General features: G+C 50.7%; 1 protein-coding gene across 5 annotated transcripts in view; it reads left to right on the top strand.

Annotated features, from left to right (window-relative positions):
* Positions 1-20,658, top strand: part of LLGL1 (LLGL scribble cell polarity complex component 1) — an 89,455-nt gene that overhangs the window by 5,052 nt on the left and 63,745 nt on the right. Inside the window, exon 1 of one of the 5 annotated variants that reach the window (XM_082199649.1) lies at positions 6,965-7,058. The exons of the other annotated variants lie outside the window; for them this stretch is intronic. The gene's annotated coding sequence lies outside the window, so the exon portion shown is untranslated. Of the gene's footprint in view, positions 1-6,964; positions 7,059-20,658 lie in introns of those variants that run through there. 5 annotated transcript variants of the gene reach the window in all.

Raw genomic sequence — 20,658 nt, 5'->3', positions numbered from 1 at the left:
CGATGCCTGGCTACCTTCCTCCCTGCTGCTCTCAGTCTTGAGCGTGGGTCCCGACTTCCAGCTGCTGCCGCCCTCAGTTATGAGCGTGGGTCCCGACTTCCAGCTGCTACTCTCTGAATCTCCTCTGTTCCCTTCCTCCTGGGGTGTCCCCCCGGATCCCCCCCTTGCTCTGCTCACTGGGGCTCCCTTTTGGGAGTCCTCTGACTCACTGCTTAGGCTTGGAGATCTCGGGTCGTCATCATCACTCATTTTCCCTTCGGATTCCTCCCCCTCGCTCTCTGCTTCCTCCCTTCTCTGCGTCTCTGCTCCTGAACCCCTGACATCCATCCCCCCCTCGAAGCCCCCCCTTCCCCCCTCCCCGCTTTCAGGTGTGGGTGCTGGGTGCTCCATCATCACGGGAGGGAATGCCGGATACAGTTCGCTCCCCGTGGTTGGCCGCCAACTGAAGACCTCCGAGTCTTCCTCCTCGCGGTCGCCGACGTTGACCTGTTCCGCTTCCATCTCTGTACCGCCGTGCTCGAACCCAAGGTCCTCCCCGAACACGTCCATGTCAGTCTCTGCGTCGGTCGCTCGACCTGGCATCTCCAGCCACTTCCGGCGCCATTGCTCCTCCGGTCGATCGTCCCACCAATACGAGGTGTCTGACGCCGAACCCGCCGGCGATCCTTCTGGGGAACGGGTGCTCAGTGCGGGTTCCCCGTCCGAGTCGAAGCCATGGAACGTGCTGGAAGAAAGTGTGGGCGTGAACAGCCAGTCGTCGAAGAAGCTCGCTGGCATGGGTCTGTGTGGGAAAAGGGCATGAAACTCGTCCTTGAGCAGGGGTTCCTCCAAAGCGTAGTCTGGCACCCAGCTATTGGCGCTGGCCCGGGTGCCCTCTCTGGCTAGGAGGTATTCGACTCCCTCTTCCCCCCATCTGGAGTCCAAAATCTCCGTGACCTCGTTGATGGGGTCTTGCTGCGTCACCCCTCGCGTCTCCGTCCGCTCCCGGAACGGACTCGGTGCCGTCCCTGGCTCCTGGAATCTGTGAGGTGCCTTGTAGGGAGTGAGCACCGACCTGTGGAACACCGGATGCATTCTGGAACCCTCCGGCAGCGCCAGTCGGAAGGCTACCGGGTTGATCTGTGCTTCGACTTGGTACGGACCAATTTGCTTGTGCCCCAACTTCTTCTTGGCTAGTGACCTGGTCGGCACTGCGTGGGCTGCCAACCAGACCCAGTCTCCCACTTGGATCTCTTCGCCAACCCGCCTGTGCTTGTCAGCTTGCACCTTGTAGGCGTGCTTAGCTAGCTCCAGCTGCCGTCTGAGTTGATCGTGTACCGCCTGCAACTCTGACGCGAACGCGTCCGCCGTCTGTGGTTCTCCGTCCCCCCCTCTCTCCCGTCCCGGGAAGGTTCTGGGATTCCTCCCATTGTTGGCGAAGAACGGCGTCACCCCTGTGGACACGTGCTTCGTGTTGTTGTAAGCGAACTCGGCGAGCGGCAGGTAATCCACCCAGGTCGCAGGTTGTTGATTGGCATAGCATCTCAGGTACTGCTGCATGATGGCATTGACCCTCTCTGCTTGCCCGTTGGTCTGCGGGTGTCTTGCTGATGCCAGATCGACCTTGACATTTAGAAAACTCATCAGCTTCTGCCAGAAATTCGAGACGAACTGGCGCCCGCGGTCGGACAGGATAGACCGCGGCAGACCATGCACTTTGAACACGTGATCTATGAACAGTTTGGCGGTTTGTTCCGCCGTGGCCACCTTCGCACACGGAATGAAATGTGCCATCTTGGTGAACAAGTCCACCACCACTAGTACAGCTGTCTTGCCTCTCGAGCTGGGTAGATCCGTAACAAAGTCCAGGGCCACCCTCTCCCACGGTTCAAACGGCGTTTGCAGCGGTTCCAGCAGTCCCGCCGGTGGTTTGTGCACCGGTTTGGCCCTCTGGCAGGTGTCGCACCTCGCAACGTAGTCCGCGACTTCCCCTCTCAGTCTGGGCCACCAAAAGTCCCTTGCGACTAATTCCACCGTTTTTTCCGTGCCAAAGTGCCCGGCCGTGGGTGCGTCGTGCAGCTGCTGCAGTACCCTGGCGCGAAGTTCGTCTCCCGGCACGTAGATGGCCCCTTTACGTAAGAGCAAGCCGTCTCGTATCTGGAACTCGTCGCCCCTCGCCGTGCCCTTGTGCACCTCTGCCATCTTCGCCTGCGCGAAGGAGTCGTCCTGCAACGCCCGCCGCACCGCATCCAGGTCTACTGTGGCTGAAGCGCACGCCCACGCTGTTGGCGCGAAGATGTGCATGGCTGCCGCTGGCGTCGCCTCTTCGAGGTATTGCGGTTTGCGGGACAGTGCATCCGCCATGACGTTGGTGTCGCCTGGGACGTACTCTATTCGGAAATTGAAGTCAGCAAAGAACTCCGCCCAACGTATCTGCCTCTGGTTCAGGAACTGAGCCGTGCGCCAGTGCTCCAGATTCTTGTGATCCGTGCAGACCTGCACCGTGTGCTTGGCGCCGATCAGGAAGTGCCTCCACGCCTTGAAAGCTGCATGAATGGCCAGCAACTCCCTGTCCCAGATGGTGTAGTTCTGCTCCGACTTGCTGAGCTTTCTGGAGTAGAACGCTCCCGGCCTCCAGACCCCCTGTGGGTCCCTTTGCAGCAGGACAGCTCCCACTGCTCTATCGGACGCGTCTGTCTCTACCCGCATCGGTCTGCTGGGGTCGATATGCAGCAGTTGCTCTTCCGACGCGAAGAGACGCTTGAGTGCCTGAAAGGACTGCTCCGCCTGCTCCGTCCAGATGAATTTCTTTTTCTTGGAGCTTAGCGTGTCCGTAATGGCCGCCGTCTGCATCGCGAACCCCTTGATAAACTTGCGATAGAAGTTGGCGAAGCCGACAAACCGCTGGACCTCCTTCCGGTTGCGCGGGCTCTTCCAATCCAACACCGCACGAACCTTGGCGCTGTCCATGGCTAGCCCCTTGTCCGACAACTTGTAACCCAAGAAATCCACCTCCGTCGTGTCGAACTGGCATTTCTCCAGTTTGGCGTACAGTCTATGCTGCTGCAGCCTCTTCAGCACCTCCCGAACATCTTGGTCATGGGCTTGCTGCGATTCGGAGAATATCAGGATGTCATCCAGAAAGCAGACGCACTTCTTGTAAAGGAGTCCCGCCAACACATGATGCATGAAAGCTTGGAAACAGTGAGAACCGTTTTGCAATCCAAACGGCATCACTCTGTATTCGTAGGTGCCCAGAGGCGTGAACATGGCTGTCTTCCACTCATCGCCCTCCCTCATGCGGATGAGATTGTACGCACCTCGCAGGTCCAACTTGGTGAACACGCGTCCCTTGCGCACCGTCGCTAGTAGGTCGTCAATCCTGGGCATGGGGAAATCAGAAGGCTTGGTCATCTTGTTTAAGAGGCGAAAATCCACCACCAGTCTTTTTTGGGGCGTGTCTTTCTTCTTCACGAAGAAAACAGGACTGCCCCCTACTGCCCTGGACTCCCGGATGAAACCGCGCTGCAAATTGTGATCTATGAACTGTTTGAGTTCCTGTAATTCGTCCTCAGACATGGAATACAGCTTCCCTTTCGGCAGCGTCGCCCCTGGTAGGAGGTCAATCTTGCAGTCATATTGCCTGTGCGGTGGTAGCTTGTCAGCCTCTTTCTCGCAGAAGACCTCCAGAAAGTCTGCGTATTTGTGGGGGACTGCTTGCAACGTTCCCAACTGCAGTTGTGATTCCTCCTCCTCTCCCTCCTGTCTGGGCAGGATGCAGTGTTCTGCGCAATAAGAGGAGCCGAAGATCAGCTGTCTCTGGTACCAAGCCAGTGTCGGACTGTGCCTGTCCAGCCAACTCATGCCCAACACAATGGGCGTGTCCGACAGTTGGGTGACATTAAAACTGATGACTTCCCTGTGGTTGCCAAGGCGCATCACCATCGGTGGCGTTTGCTTCACCACCTGCCCCCCTAGCAACTCTCTGCCATCCACTGTGACGACTTGCAGGGGCAGAGTGGCAGGCAGTAGCTGTATAGCGTGCTGCTCCACAAAATCCTGCGCTATAAAGTCTGCGTTGCTTCCAGAATCCACAGAAAGCGGCACTTCGAAAGTGACGCCATCGGGTAGCTGGAGAGATGCTGTGAGCTGCACTACTGGTTTGGGTGGGAGGGGGTCCGTGGGTTGCAAGATCGCTGGGGACTGCTTCACTGATGCGTCTGGCTGGGCCCCAGTGCCTCTGTCTCCAGCCAGACATCGTCGTTTCCCTGCTGTGGTTCTCCTTGCTGCGTTGCTGCAGTCACCATTGCTGAGGCTGCAGTGTGCTTGTGGAGCCTCCGGGGACACTCTTTCGCCAAATGGCCTGGATCCTCGCAGATGTAACACTTCCTGTTCCCTCTAGGAGGCTTCGCTTTCACTGCTGTCGGTGCTTGGGCTCTGGCTGCTGACTGAGCCCTTGCACCTCCAACCTCCATCGGTTCCCCTCCCCCTCCAGGCGGAGGTGTGGATTGCGCACGCGCTGCTTCTCTTGGAACGAAAGAGAAACTTCTCGCTGCTTCGCGCCCTCCACGTCCTTCATCTCTGCACCATGGACGTTCTTCCAGCCTCACCCCCACAGTCAGCGCCCTTTGGACCACCTCCTGCGTGCTTCGGGGCCTCTCCCCCCTTGCAATTTCATCCTTGACCGCAGAGCTTAGACCCTCCCAGAACAGGTCTCTGACAGGGGGCGAATCCCGGTCCCACTCTAAGGCACTGACCAGCGCAAAAAAGCGGGCGTGGTACTGCCGGACGCTTGCCCTCCCTTGTTTTAGTCCATGAATCTCCCGTCGGGCAAGATCCACATCAATAGTAGACAAAAAACACGCATCCATCGCTTTGATAAAGGCATCTGCATTCTGAAGCGCCGGATCTTTATCCCTCCACAAATTGCGTAGCCACGCTTTAGCATCCCCATGCAAATGGGATAGTATGAACCCCACTTTCTCTTCCTCATCTCTAAAGTCTTTTGCCAGCAGTTGCAGTGCGCACATTACGTCTGCTCGAAAATTGGGGTACTGTTGTAAATTCCCATCGAAGTGAGCCACAAGCCCTCCTGCTCTCCGTGCCAACCCAACCCCCTCCGGTCTGGGTCCTGGCTGCCCGTGTTTAACCCATGCTTCAAACCTGGCGTGGAGATCTCTGTAGGCGGCTGCCGCATCCTCCTCCCTCTTCTTGGATGCCAGTACCTCCGCGTTCAATTGGGTAACTGCCTGTTGCAGCGCTGCAACTGTCTCTGCTTCCGTCATCTCTGCTAACCGTCGTGAGCTTGCTCCCAAACACCGATCCCCTCCTCCAGCTGCCTCTCTCTCCGCTGCGAGATATCAGGTGTCCGAAGCTTTTCTGAGACGGGTCTTACTGTCAGAGCTGCCACCCAGTCCCAGCTCACATAGGACCAAGTCCGCCAGCGTTCACTTTATAAGAGTCTTTATTAAGTTACAGGTTTCATTTCCGAACTGCAGCGTGCAGCTCTACACCTTCTGCCCTAGGTCGGTGAAGACCCGTCTGAGTCCCCGCCTCTTGCACACCAGCTTAATACCCTAGCCTTGCTCCACCTCCTTCGCCTCTCCCTACGTCTCTGGGTCCTTCTGCCCCCCTGGGCCTCCTCCCTTCTACTCTCCTCTGACGCTGACCCCCCTGATCCTTCTGCCTCCTTGCGGCGGGCTTTGGGACCTGGCTCACTCTCCGGGCTGCTTACTGCTCCAGCTTCCGTTGCATTTGAACTTGGCGCGCGCGCCCAACTCTCTACTTTCCTCTTAACCGTTGCCTCGCTCTCTGAGGAGGGCGTGACCACCCCTGACTCGTGCCCTCCCTCCTGCTGACAGCCTCCGGAACCCGATGCCTGGCTACCTTCCTCCCTGCTGCTCTCAGTCTTGAGCGTGGGTCCCGACTTCCAGCTGCTGCCGCCCTCAGTTATGAGCGTGGGTCCCGACTTCCAGCTGCTACTCTCTGAATCTCCTCTGTTCCCTTCCTCCTGGGGTGTCCCCCCGGATCCCCCCCTTGCTCTGCTCACTGGGGCTCCCTTTTGGGAGTCCTCTGACTCACTGCTTAGGCTTGGAGATCTCGGGTCGTCATCATCACTCATTTTCCCTTCGGATTCCTCCCCCTCGCTCTCTGCTTCCTCCCTTCTCTGCGTCTCTGCTCCTGAACCCCTGACACTGGAGAAAGACTGAGAACAGCGGGAGAAAGTGGGGGAAAACTAAAGAAATATAGAAAGAGTAAAAGGACTTCTGGCTCTCTGTCCTGCAGCTACATATAATATTCATTCCTTAAAATCCAAGCATTCTGTCTTCTATAAACCATTATTTTTTCAGCCTTCAAATCCCGATATTACTTGGATGAACTTGAATGAACTTAGGTGGGGCTGGAAAGGTGTTGAGAATCGAACCTGGGATCTCTGGCAGTTGCTCTAGTGCAGGGGTCAGCAAACTTTTTCAGCAGGGGGCCGGTCTACTGTCCCTCAGACCTTGTGGGGGGCTGGACTATATTTTTTTTTGGGGGGGGGAAAGAACAACAAATTCCTATGCCCCACAAATAATCCAGAGATACATTTTAAATAAAAGCACACATTCTACTCATGTAAAAACACCAGGCAGGCCCCACATATAACCCAGAGGTGCATTTTAAATAAAAGTACACATTCCACTCATGTAAAAAAACACTGATTCCTGGACCGTCTGTGGGCCGGATCCAGCCCCCGGGCCTTAGTTTGCCTACCCATGCTCTAGTCTAGCGCCACTTAGCTAGAGCAGTGGTTCGTTTACTTGCCTGAACTCCCAACTGGGCAGCAAAGAGGTCAAACCTCACAGTTCTTCTGCTTCACATCTCGTCTGTTTCCAAGGGGAGGCTTTCGTCCCTCAATCCTTGATTTACAGTCTGTCTTTATCTTCCTTCTTTTGGTCTTCTTTGTTGTGCAGGCTTGATGAGCCTGCTGGCTGGCTCTGCTTGACTGTTTCAGTGCCTGAGTTAGGAGCCGGGGGAGAATTTAGCTTAACTGCGTCAAGCTGGTATCCCAGGCACATCAATGTGCTTATGCTCTCTAGGTAAATATCTCGCAATCTCTTCTACCTTTGTGTCTACTTCTGTGTTCTGCCCCCCTGTATTTGCAGAGGATTTCAGAGCAGAGAAAGGCAGAGGGATATTAACCGTTTCAGGTTAACACTGAGTGCTGCATTTTCCTTGGGAAATTTCCTCTCTTATCTCCTCTTTCTCCACCCTCCAATTCCCCCCTAAATTTCCTGATTTAGGGATGCAATGATAAGATTTCTCCCTTCTTGCATGAGGAAGAAACTGGGCATATTCCTGAAATGATTTTGCACCTGGGCTGGAAAATGCAAAATGCGCTGGGGATTTTTTATCTTGCCCTTCCTCCACAGGGTTCATGAGGGCATGCCCAGTTTTCTTCTCCCTTCATTTATGCTCTCAGTAACCTCCTGCAAGGTAGGGTAATCTAGACAGTGGCTGGCACATAGTTGCCTGACGATCTTCACAGCTGCGTGAGGATTTGAACCCAAGTCTCTCCAGTCCTAGTCTGACCACTGCATAAGCTGTGCGGCTTGACCATTTCTTGCAAGGGAAGAATAGGTCCGTGATAAGTCCCTCTCTGATCATGCTATATAAATAATAATAATAATAATAATAATAATAATAATGCCAAATGATTTCTCTTGTTTAAGGCCTCTACTCTTCTGTCTCTAACATAGCCTTGGATGTAAGAATTTAGAAGGCAAAGCGATGGCAAAATCTCCAACCCAAGAAAAGTTTCACCTGTTAAATGCACAAGAATCAAACTGTTTTATTTTTTTAAAGGTGGCAGGCAAACCTTACTTTTTTGCAAGTCTCCGAATCCTCCTGCATTTTTCTCTCTTTCTGTTTTGAACTTTGGCAAGGGAGGCAAAGCTTATTTAATTTGGATCGGCCTCCTGACTGGTCCCACGGGGAGGGGGCTGCTTCTTTGGTGTAAACATCTGTGTGGCGAGGAGAGCAGGCAGATGGCCCAGTGATGGAGGACAATGAGCTCTTCTTAATTTGGAGACTCTGGGGGCCTCTCTGCGCATAAATTTAATCCTGGGTATGTGAGGTGACATGATAGAAGTTCATAAACGGAGGAGGCGGGGAGATGGAAGTTTTTCTCCCTCTCTCCTAACACCAGAACTCCGGGGCATCCAAAGCACAGCTGAATGTTGGAAGATGTGGGGCAGGTAAAAGAGAGCCCTTCTTCACGCAACAGTGTGTCATTAAAACTGTGGAACTCCCTCCCACTTGAGGCAGAGATAGCCGCCAACTTGAATGGCTTTAAAAGAGAATTGGACCAATTCAGAGGGCTGTCGAGGGCTGCTGGCCAGGACGGCTATGTTCTGAGCTCCAAAGTCAGAGGCAGTGTTGCTTCTGAATACCAGTTGCTGGAAACCACAGGAGGGAAGAGTTGTTCTTGCATTTGAATTTTATTTATTTACTATTTTTTATTCATTAAATTTATATACCGCTCTTCGACACAAGATCTCCGGGTCGTTCACAGGATAAAATACAAGTACAGTGGTACCTCCGGTTGCGGACGGGATCCGTTCTGGAGCTTCAGTCGGATCCAAAGGATTCCGCAACCGGAGGTGCCTGTTCTGCACATGGTGCGCTAGAGCGCTGCTGCGCATGCATGCGGCATGATAGAGCATTACAGTCATACCTCGTGTTGCGTTTGCTTCAGGTTGACTGTTTTCAGGTTGCGTCCCGCGGCGACCCGGAAGTACCTGAAAGGGTTACTTCTGGGTTTCGCCGCTCGCGCATGTGCAGACACTCAAAATGACGTCACACGCATGCGCAGAAGCAGCAAATTGTGACACGCACAGACGCGGGTTGCATTCTGCTCAGATTGTGAACGGGGCTCTGGAATGTATCCTGTTCGCAACCAGAGGTACCACTGTACTGCTCATGCGCGCGTGGCGAACCCCAGAAATATACTTCCGGGTTTGCCGTGTGTGCATCCCGAAGGATACATAACAAGAGGGGGACGTAAATAGAGGTACCACTGTAAATACATTGGTACCTCGGGTTACATACGCTTCAGGTTCAGACACTTCAGGTTACAGACTCCACTAACCCAGAAATAGTACCTCGGGTTAAGAACTTTGCTTCAGGATGAGAACAGAAATCGTGCTCCGGCGATGCAGGGGCTGTGGGAGGCCCCATTAGCTAAAGTGGTGCTTCAGGTTAAGAACAGTTTCAGGTTAAGAATGGACTACCAGAACGAATTAAGTACTTAACCCGAGGTACCACTGTAGTTAAAAACGAAAGCGACAAAACAATAACCTCTGCTTCTCACAAACACATTTAGCAGAATATTAACCAGCTGTTTGGCCCCTGCATGCTGGTCCAGATGTGCCATGGGCCTGATCCACACAGATCTTACGTACTTTAAGACGTTCAGTGTGGATGCAACCAGAAAGGCGTGTCTGCAGACGTGGATCAGGCAACCTTTTTGCTCCAAGGGCCGCATGGAAGCAGTCTGGGGGGCCACACAGCAGTGTGTGTGGCTGGGGTCTACAGTCTCCTTGCCCTGTTCACTCCTGAACACACACACACACACAAACATACTCTCTGCATAGACAGAAACATGATTTTGCCCTCCCCATACGCTGACGCCAACCCCCATGCCAACTGCGTTCAGACCAGTAAGAGTAGAAGCTTTGACTTTGCCTTTCTGACAATCCCCATGCAGCCAAGCTTTCTGTGCTGGTATTGCTCAGCTGTGAAAGACCAGTGACCTTTCCTCAGTTACTGGCTGACCTCCTGGGGGGGCTGGGGGGGTGGAGGCTCCCCAGATCCTGGTGGGCTGCACAGAGAGTGCCTGTATGTTGCTCACATGTTGCAGGAAATATTAATTTCGGGTGGTAGGATGGGTTGCAGATTTTCCAGTGCGGGCAGCAATGCTGTCGGGAATGCTCATTGTGCAATCCTATGTGCGTGTTCTTCCGGAAATGGTGATGTCTGTTTTCTAGGATAATTTTGAATCTGGAGAGCAGGGAAAAACCGAAGGGCAAAGATTAGGTTTGGGGCACAAGCCGAAGAGGCAGCAGCGGAGAATTGGGCGGGTTCCTTTAGAAAGAACAGAATCTTTGGGTGGGTGAGGAGAGGTAAAGGTAAAGGGATCCCTGACCGTTAGGTCCACTCGCGGACAACTCTGGGGTTGCGGCGCTCATCTCGCTTTACTGGCCGAGGGAGTTGGTGTACAGCTTCGTGGGTCATGTGGCCAGCATGACTAAACCGCTTCTGGCGAACCAGAGCAGCGCACGGAAACGCTGTTTACCTTCCCGCCGGAGCGGTACCTATTTATCTACTTGCACTTTGACGTGCTTTCGAACTGCTAGGTTGGCAGGAGCAGGGACCGAGCAACAGGAGCTCACCGTGTCATGGGGATTTGAGCTTTGAAGGACAAGCTCTGAGTAAAGGTAAAGGTAAAGGGACCCCTGACCATTAGGTTCAGTCGTGGCCGACTCTGGGGTTGCAGCACTTATCTCACTTTACTGGCCGAGGGAGCCAGCATTTGTCCGCAGCCAGCTTCCGGGTCATGTGGCCAGTATGACTAAGCCGCTTCTGGTGAACCAGAGCAGCACACGGAAATGCCGTTTACCTTCCTGTCGGAGCGGTACCTATTTATCTACTTGCACTTTGACGTGCTTTCAAACTGCTGGGTTGGCAGGAAAGCTCTGAGTATAGAGATGGGGAATTCTGTGTTTGCTGATTGCATTTATATTCTGCCTTTTCTCCAAGTGGCTCAGGGTGACGTAGGGGGATCTCTTCCCTTATGTCATCCTCTCAGCAACCCTGGGGGTGCAGGTAGCATAAGATGATGGATGGTGGCTGGTTCAAGGAGTGGAGATCTGAACCCTGATCTTTCCCAGGTCCCAGTCTGGCACTTTAACCCAGTGGCTCTCAATCTTTTTTCTCTGGGCTATGCTTTCAGAATAAAAAAATTCTGAAATTCGCGCTACACCGAATCTCATACAGTTGTACCTTGGATCTCGAATGCCTTGGTTCCTGAACAATCGAAACCCAGAAGTGAGTGTTCTGGTTTTCGAAAGATTTTTGAAAGCCAAACGTCCTCCACAGCTTCCGATTGGCTGCAGGAGCTTCCTGCATCCAATCTGAACCCGCAATTTGGTTTCTGAACATTTTGGAAGTCGAGCGGACTTCCGGAATGGATTCCGTTCAACTTCCAAGGTACGACTGTATTGGTAAGGAATACACTGGAGAACAAAAAGGAACAGGCACCTAGCAGTGCTTGATTTATAATGTAGGATAGAACTACTTTATAACATGATCATAGGACATGCAGAAGATATAAAACAATGCAGCTACGTAAGAACATGAGTCATTCCCAAGATGTAATTATAAATGAGCTGCTTGCCTATGTGCCTTAAGTTTGTGTACAAACTCAGCGAGAGGCATGGGCTTGATTTTGCCAGGTGATCTCATTCCTACAAGGTCTAATTGGAGGCAAACAAACGCTCATCTCCTCATCCACACCAAGAAGCCTTTCTCTTTTCTGTTCTTTCATATTTGTCAGAAGAAGAGCCAGTGCTCTGGAATATCTAGCCATGTTCCACAAATTGAAAGAAATGTTTTGATACTGTGGCTAGATACTGTGGACTAGATCAGGTATCCCCAAACTCGGCCTTCCAGCTGTTTTGGGACTACAACTCCCATCATCCCTAGCACACAGGACCTGTGGTCAGGGATGATGGGAATTGTAGTCCCAACACAGCTGGAGGGTCGGGTTTGGGGAAGCCTGGACTAGATGATTCTTAGGGTCCCGTCCAACTCTGTGACTCTATACTACACTGCACTGCACTGCACTGAAATGTTTAAATGATTCTTGGATTGTCCCTGAACCTTCTGGCCACATTGCCAACCTCTCTTGCCACACCAGTGTGGCGCGCCACACCTTTTGAGAACCACTGCTCTAACCACCAAACTGCTGGAGCGGTTCTTGGTGTTTAGGAAGCCAGCGGAGGGACTTGAGAAGGAGGCATTGCCTGTCCTGAGCTGAAATGCATAATAATAACAATATTAATAATAATTTTTTATTTATACCCTGTCCTTCCCGGTTCAAAAACCGGGCTCAGGGCAGCTAACAACAAATTTAAAACAATTTAAAACACTTAATTATAAAAACAACATAAAATACAATATAAAAACATGAATGACAATAAAAATCAAAAATCAATTAGATAATCCCCAGGGCTAGCTGGCTGAATTGGTCCTACTTGGGCCAGTGAGGAGACCAGGGGAGAATTAGCTGTGGGGTCTCAGAGCAGGGGATCTTCATAAAAGGGGAGGGGGCGGAAAGAGAAGGGAAATAAAAGATCAGGCTGAATTCAAATTAAAGGCCAGGAGGAATAGCTCTGTCTTACAGGCCCGACAGAAGGAGATTAAATCCTACAGGGCCCTGGTCTCATGGGACAGAGCATTCCACCAGTTCTGGCATCTGAATAAAGAAGAGCTGTTTGAAGAATCGCTGTGTCGTCTGATATGTTCGCCCACAACCTAACAAGAGCTATCACTGAGAAGGCCCTGGCCCTGGTGGAGGATAGTCTGACTTCCTTAGGTCCTGGGACCTCTAAACTATGGTTATTCATGAACCTTAAGGTCCTCTGCCCGAACTCCCTATCTCTCTGCTGCTGCTTCTCTGATCAAGTTTGGGGGAGGCTGGATCTCAGAAGCATCATCCACACGTTCTCAGGCACCCCGTCTCATTCAGAAATCCCCAGGCTGTGTGCTGAGGAAGAATCGGCGGTGCCCTAGGAGAGCAAAAACTAGTTTAAAGAATGTGTGAGGCCCAAGTGGCCAGACCCAGAAGAGCTTTCCCGAGGTTGCTCTATTGTTCTGCCCTGATGGATAAATTCCTGGCATCCCACCCTTGCCTTTGGGGCTGAGTGTGTTGTTCAGTTGCTCTTGAGGCAGGGGTGCAGCAGGGTTACCTGCTGAAATTGGGGCAATAGGTGTCTCCAGCCCATAATTCAGTTTCCTGCAGTGGCCATCCAGATGCTTCCTGGAAAATGCTGCGAAGAGGTAGAATGCCTTGGAGGTTCCGCTTAGCCCAGGGGTCAGCAGTGGCGTAGCGTGGGTTGTCAGCACCCGGGGCAAGGCAAGTAATTTGCGCCCCCTAACCCTAACCCCCAGATGTTGCGCCCGGTGCTGCCGGCCCCCCCTGCACCCCCCACGCTACGCCACTGGGGGTCAGCAAACTTTTTCAGCAGGGGGCCGATCCACTGTCCCTCAGACCTTGTGGGGGGCCGGACTAGATTTTTTTTTTTGGGGGGGAATGAACTCATGTAAAAACCACTAGGCAGGCCCCACAAATAACCCAGAGATGCATTTTAAATAAAAGGACACGTTCTACTCATGTAAAAACACGCTCATTCCTGGACCTTCCGCGGGCCGGATTGAGAAGGCGATTGGGCCGGATCCAGCCATAGTTTGCTTACCCATACGCTTAGCCATCATGGCTAATCAGGGTCTGTGCTGTGGGAAGCTGCCTTGACGCTGAGCCAGGCACATTAGTCCATCACTGGCTGGCAGCAGCTGACCAGGTTTTCAGGCGGGGAATATTCTGGGGATTTGAACCTGAGACCGCTTGCATTTCCTGCCCCTGAGCTGCGGCCTTTCCCCAGACCCACCTGCTTAAAGCCACCCAAACCAATGGTCATCGCCATATCCTGTGGCAGGGAGTCCCACAAGCTATGCAGTGGTGCAGCTTCTTCACTTTGGAAACATCTGCCTGTTGATCCCACTGGGTGACCTTGAGTTTTAGTGTTATATGAGAGGGAGAGAAGCTCTGCACAAATGCAGAATGAGGATATTTAAAAAAACACCACACCAACCCTTTAAAAAGAAGTCTCTCTGCGATAGAGTAAAAACTCTCCTGGTTTTATCATGAGCCAGGGCTGAACTCCAACTGGAGAGAATTAAATCAAAGCTAGGGGCAAGTGTGTGTTTGTCTTCTGATGGTAATTAATCCCGGAGATTGTTTCTGGGAGGCAAACTGAAGATTGCCTGACAGCAACAGTCCAAAGAGGCTTTTCTTACTGTAAGTCGCTGTAATTGGGTGCAGTTCCTATAGACACCTTCCCTAATGGGCCTTCTTCCAGGTGTTTGGGTCTCAAGGATATCCGGTGATAAAGTTCACAGGGCTGAATTTTTCAGTGAAACTTTTCTTGGAATGTGTCCTTGGATTTCGATAAGGTCTCTCTCCCTTGCCTGGAGAGGTGTGTGTAGAAACTAGCCTTCTGTAGGAAGGGGGAGAAATTCCTTGTTTTGCCCACTTTTGCCTTTGCCCACTGTAAATTTGCTCAGAAGGAAATGGGGGGAGTCACGTCTACCCTAGAGCATATCTCATCTAGCATGTTTGTTTTACTTGCTTTTAGTAAACAGTTGGTGGATATTTATTTGCAGCCGTCACCCGTTCACGAACTCTGCGAAACGGAGATTCTTTTCCTGCAGAAAAATTAAGTGCTGGGGATTTTGCCGCCTCCTCATCTCTGCAAAGGGGCAACTGATGTGGTTTCCAGTACTTCTCATCCCATTGCTATTGTCTTTAAAGTTTTTATAAGAGTTCTGATAAAATATATGCGCCGTCGCCCCTGTGATTGCCCAGTTGTGATGACTTCGCAACACTTGGGACAACCTTCATGGGTCCTGTATCAGATGCCTCTGTGAATTTCTAAGTTTGCCTGATTTTTGCAGAATAGATGTCCGGGGGGGGGGGGATGTAGCTGTCTTAATCTGCCCTAGCTCGCTGCTCCCTTCCTTTAAAAATTTGGGAATGAGAGATTCCAAGATGAGATGCTTTAGACCAGGGGGTCAGCAAACTTTTTGAGCAGGGGGCCGGTCCACTGTCCCTCAGACCTTGTGGGGGGCTGGACTATAGGGGGGAAATGAACAAATTCCTATGCCCCACAAATAACCCAGAGATGCATTTTAAATAAAAGGACACATTCTACTCATGTAAAAACACGCTGATTCCCAGACCGTCTGCGGGCCGGATTGAGAAGGCGATTGGGCTGGATCCGGCCCCTGAGCCTTAGTTTGCCTACCCATACTTTAGACCAGTAGTGTCCAAACTTTGATTTGATGAAGTGAAGGGCCGTGAGGGCCGATTAAAGTTGTTAACCATTTTTTAGGGCTGAAGTTGTTGAGGGTTTTTTGTTTAGGATTTTAGCCCAGGAAATAAACTGCCGCAGGGGCTGGATTAAAGCGACCGGCGGGCCGGATTAGGCCCCCCAAACAGACTTTGGACATGCCTGCTTTAAACCCCCTCAAATGCCACCCTGCTCCGATGGCCTGGCACCCCACCAAGTCCAGGGAAAAAATCTGCGTCCATGTGTCAGATTACATCTCTGCTCACTTGCTCAGAGAATCTCTCCCGCTTGGGTCTCCCGGTGCCGCTGATTCCTTCCGACTTTGTCTCTTGCAATGTGGAATGTGGAGGCTGATTGGAAAAGGCAAGCGATGTGCTGGGTTGGCCAAGCTCTCTTTCTAGGGCTTTCTGTTTCCGAAACTCCTTTCTCCAGTCCTGCTTGAAAGCCGTGCTGCTGCCTGTTCATTAAAGATGTTGTGCTCAACATTGTGTGTTGTGGTTCAAAGTAGGAGGAACGTCCCTGGCTTATTTTTAAATTTGTGGGGTTCCCCCCCCCTAGCGTTTATGCGTGAATAAACAAAATAAATCAAAGATGAAGGCCATAAAGAAATGTTCAAAATGTTACAGCAGGTCAAAAGCTTCATAAGGTTGGACATTAGCATTGAACTTGTTGTTACGAAACGAAACGCAAAATACCAATTATTCCATAAATCTCTTATGCTGGTTTATATGTATACTTTGGTAATAAGTTAGCTAAGCAATTTTATATGCATTCAGGTGGAGAAGTGTCTCTTCTCTACCTGGTTGGGGAGGGGGTTGCTTTTAATTGGAGATGGTAGGTATTTAACCTGGGACGTACCTCGGAAGTCAAACGGAATCCGTTCTAGAAGTCCGTTTGACTTCCAAAACGTTTGGAAACCCAAGCGCAGGAAGCCCCTGCAGCCAATTGGAAGCCCCGTCGTATGTTCAGCTTCCAAAAATCGTTTGAAAACGGGATCACTCACTTCCAGGTTTGCGGCGTTCAGGAGCCAAAATGTTCGAGAAGCTGTTCAAAAACCAAGGTACGACTGTATTTCAATACCTGATCACAGCGGCGAGACTTTTATATGGAAAGTTACATCATTATCTACGATGGAGGACTAGCTGTTAAAATTATTGGACTTGGCTGAGATGGCGTTGACGTGTCTAATCAGAGAAAAATCATTGTCAATATTTACTAAAGATTAGAAACTCCTTATAGACTTTTTGTGTGAAAAAGGAAATGAACTTATGATATCTGGATTGGAGGATTGGAGAAGATAATTGGTTTATACAAAGTGGAATTGCTGGTTGCTGTATTGGGAGTGGATGTTTTGAATACTTTTCTACATATACCCGACAGACAAAGAATCAGAAGTCCCCCAACTGTTTTTCTTCTTTCTCTCCCCCCCCCCCTTTCCTCCTGTTGGTTTGTGTTTTTATTTAGATTAGTGTTTTTTAACCTTTGATTTTAAAATTGGAATATTTTCTTTACAACTTAAAATTTCTTGGTGGTGGTGGTGGGAGAACCTGGGATCTTCTGCATTCCAAGCAACTGCTCTTCCCTCGGTCCCCTCCACTTTTGTCCTTAAGAGTGGAAGAGTGGGCATCTGAGACCATGCCACATATTGAGAACTGGTTGAATTGGTGCCCTGTTCTCATCTAACCACGTGTGTGCATTTTGTCCCGGATCTGATGGATTGAAAGATCTGGACAGGTGCTTCTTGGAGGTTTAGAGTGGGCAGCAGGCCAGGCAGAGGGGCACTTCGTACAAGAAGGGGCAGCACAGATATTGACCTGTGTAATAGCCACTCATGGAGCTTGTGAGTCACTAGTCAAAATGGACTCTTGCCGGTTTTTTTAGCTTCGCAGGAGAAGCGGAATCCATTCATTGGTGGTCTCTCGCTTGGGACACTCTTCCCTGGCGAATAATATTAGATTTTCCCACCCTATAGTGCCCTCTCCAGGTGATTTGGATTGTACTAGGGCACCCTATTGGCAAAGGCTGGATTAGTTGGGGGTTTCTTACTGCCTCCGTACCTGCAGTACTGCAGGGCAAAAGCTCACAAAGGCATAGAATATTGGTGGTTGAGAGGCATGCTTGCAACTCTGGCTAGCTGTAGAGCAGCAAGAGGCAGGCACAGTCTATCTGAGCGGTTGGAAGTTTGGAGTCTTCAGCAGCTGGGGCGCCCATCGAAGACACACAGCAATTTCTGAGTTGTCCAGATCAAATGCATATTGGGGAACGAACACAGGGGACCATTTTCTCAAAGAAGTAGGGTTTTATGATGTTTCAGTGGGGCGGAGGCCTCTCAACAGCCCCCAAAGGAGCAAATGGTTATCCTGTTCCAAAACCTGAGTTATATAGATCTTTGGATGGCAAACTGCACTGCCCCCAACAGAGCAGGGCCCCATCCACACTATAGTTTTAAAACAGGCATAGGGAAACCCGGCCCTTCAGATGTTTTGGGACTACAACTCCCATCATCCCTAGCTGAGTTGTAGTCCCAAAACATCTGGAGGGCCGAGTTTGCCTATGCCTGATTTAAAACATTTTACTCTTTTTGTTGTTAAAGTAGTAATGGCTTCCCCCAAAGAACCCTGGGAACTGTAGTTTTACCCCTCCCAGTGCTATAATTCCCGGCCCCTTTAACGAACTACAGATCCTAGGGTTCTTTGGGAGAAGCTTTGACAGTTAAAGAAGTGGGACAAATGTCCTTTAGATGCATGAAGCTGGTGTGACCTAAGGAAGCAGCCATTTCTGACTGCTGGTCGTTCCTGATCCATAGGATCCCGGCCGGCTCTGCCTTGTTTGTTCAAAGCTTGCCTGGAGAAAAGCATGTCTGATATTGCCTCCTCTGCCTTCCCCTGCACTGTGATCCTCTCGTGGCGAGGGTTGACCCATCCTCTGAGGCCTTCCGCCCAGTCACAACCCTGGTGAGCTGGCAAAACAGCCATGACTCGCCCGGTTGGCATTTATAGCCCAGTTGCCAGGCTCTGTGTTAGAGAAGCATCTGAGAAAATAATAACAAACCCCACATGCAAAGATGGGTAAACACTGAAAGAAGCGCAAACAAACCACGGCTATCTCTCTTTTCCTGCGATGAACGAAGATCTCAAAACTGTTCTGTCTGATCAATGGGTTTTCCTTTTTCCTTTTTGGGCAGTTGCCCTATGAACACATTCGAAACCATCCTTTCTCTCAAAGAATTCTGGGCGCTGTAGTTCACTGCCCATTTCTGGGAATAGCAAACTACAATGCCCAGAATTCTTTGCGGGAAAGAATGTGTTTTGGATGTGCTTTAAAGGGAGAGAGCGACACAAATGCAGCCCTGTGACTGATTCGCATGATATGTGTCTATGTTTAAAAGTATTTCTTTTAGGTTCTGGTGAAGTGGGCCTTGGATTTGAAATGGGGGACATTCTTCTTCACTTCTCTCCAGCAGATGGAAAAGGGGGAGAGAGATTGTAGCTCTGCGGCAGAATGTGCCAGGTTCAATCCCTGCAGTCTCCCCTCAGAAAGAGACTGGGCTGCAGCAGATGGGAATGATCCTGCCTCCCAATTTCCCAAAGAGCCACTGCCAGTCAGTGTAGACAAAACTAGCCTAAGTTGACATAAGCAGCTCCCTGAATCTGTTTCGACTTCCTGATTTGCCAGGATACAGCCTTTGGTAGAGAAGGTGGACTCTTTTTCTTTGCTCTTTCGTGGATGAGTTTCCAGGGGCCGTTTGCCAGCGGTGTCTGGGGCCAGAGGTAAAAAAGTGGGTGTGGCCAGATGCAAAAGTGGGCAGGGCAATGGGTGTGACTCCTCCCTTTGCACAGAAGGGTGCAATCCAGCTGTGCTATACACTCACACAAGTCTTATCTTCCATACAGGCAAACGAGGCATTTTCTCAGTTCAAGGACCCCCTCCTAGCCAAGCAAAGGGATAGACGAGGGTGCAGAGCAGGGTCTGTGAGGGGGCGTGTCCTGGAGAGAGGGGGAGTGGCCTTGGGAGACCCTGGGGCCAAAGAGAGAAACCTAGGGGCCACCAGCTTCCCCACTCTTGTTTCAGAGCATCTAAGACTGCGAGCCGCTCAGCTTGGTTTCTCTGTTGGAAGCCGTACGCTGGGATTCGTAACTTGACAACCCGAGTGCTCTTGTTTCGTGCCAGTGCAGGACATTGGATCCTGCCCATGATCTTAAGCCTGTGGCCCTTGCAACTTAAGAGAGATGAGCTGTGTTAAGTTGTGGGTGAATATATCAGACGACACATATATTCTTCAAACAGCTCTTGTTTATTCACAGGCCAGAATAGAACTGAACTGAAGGGTTCAGCCAGCCTGCTTATATAGAGCTCCACTACAACGCAACTGTAACCATTTTCTGTAACTATCCAATCACTGAACATCACTTTCAGTCCCTTATTTGCATATGTGGACCTGAGTGAAAACTATCTGCAGTATCCCCCTGCTGGCCCAGGGTGAGAACTTCAGTACATAACAAGCTGGACGAAAGGGCAGCATCGTGCTTGACCAAGGGGCGTTTTGATCCTGTGAGGCTTTAGTGCAAAGCAGGTTGTGTGCATGACTTGGAGCGATTGCAGGACACAGAGATGTGGGACTTGCTGTGTACGGCTGATGGGAGTTGGAGTCCAGTATCGTTTTCAGAGAGGCAGGTTCCCCATCCCTGCTAGGTAGTGTGGCCTGGTTGTATAAATCTGCTTCTTGAGGAATGTGTATGTCTTGTGTGTATGTCTATCTGCAAACGCATACACACACACACAAAAACGTGCACACACAATGCAAAATCAGTCCCTAGTCGTCTTGTTTACAAATGCAATTTGCAGAGCTTGCAAGGCACTGTCTGGTGACCTAAGTGATAAGCTGTTTAGTTCTCTCAATTAATGGCTCTTTTTCTGCTGGTTTGGAACTGTGAGAAATGGTTGGCTGAGTGGTTTGTTAAATTATAGGTGTTGCAGTTTGCTTTTTGAAATCCCGATAATTGTATCCTGTGTTTTATTTTTAAACTGTGTCGTAATTGTGCGCAGCGTTGCCTTTGTCCTGAATGGCAGCCTGAAGATGCCCAAAGCAAAAATAAATTTGGAGGGAAGGAGGGGGCGAAAGTGTCGTAGCAATTATGGGAGCCAGAGGAGCAGCTGGACACGGCTTCCAGATTTTTGTTTCTCGCAGTCTCGTCTGAGGAGGATCTTGCTGCCTCGTGACTCCTGAAAGCAAAAGAATTGGTAGCCTGTGTAGTGTCAGGAGACCTGGGTTCAAATCCTTACCCTGCCATTGGGCTCGTCACCCTTTTTCTCTCTCTCTAATCTAATTCGCAGGGTTGTGGTGCTTTTAAAAATATTATTACCAATGTTCATTCAATTTATATACCGTCCTTCCTCCCAAAGGAGCCTAGCACAGCAAACACATAATTAAAACAACATCATTGAAAGCATTCCGAAAGCAATCTAACATTCTAATTGCGTTATTTCAGCCAGTGATTTCAAGGTACGG

The sequence above is a fragment of the Podarcis vaucheri genome, assembly GCF_965113315.1.
Source record: "Podarcis vaucheri genome assembly, chromosome: 14".
NCBI lineage: Eukaryota > Metazoa > Chordata > Lepidosauria > Squamata > Lacertidae > Podarcis > Podarcis vaucheri.
Note: the sequence above shows the minus strand (reverse complement) of the source record. Positions and strands in the feature narration are given on the sequence as shown.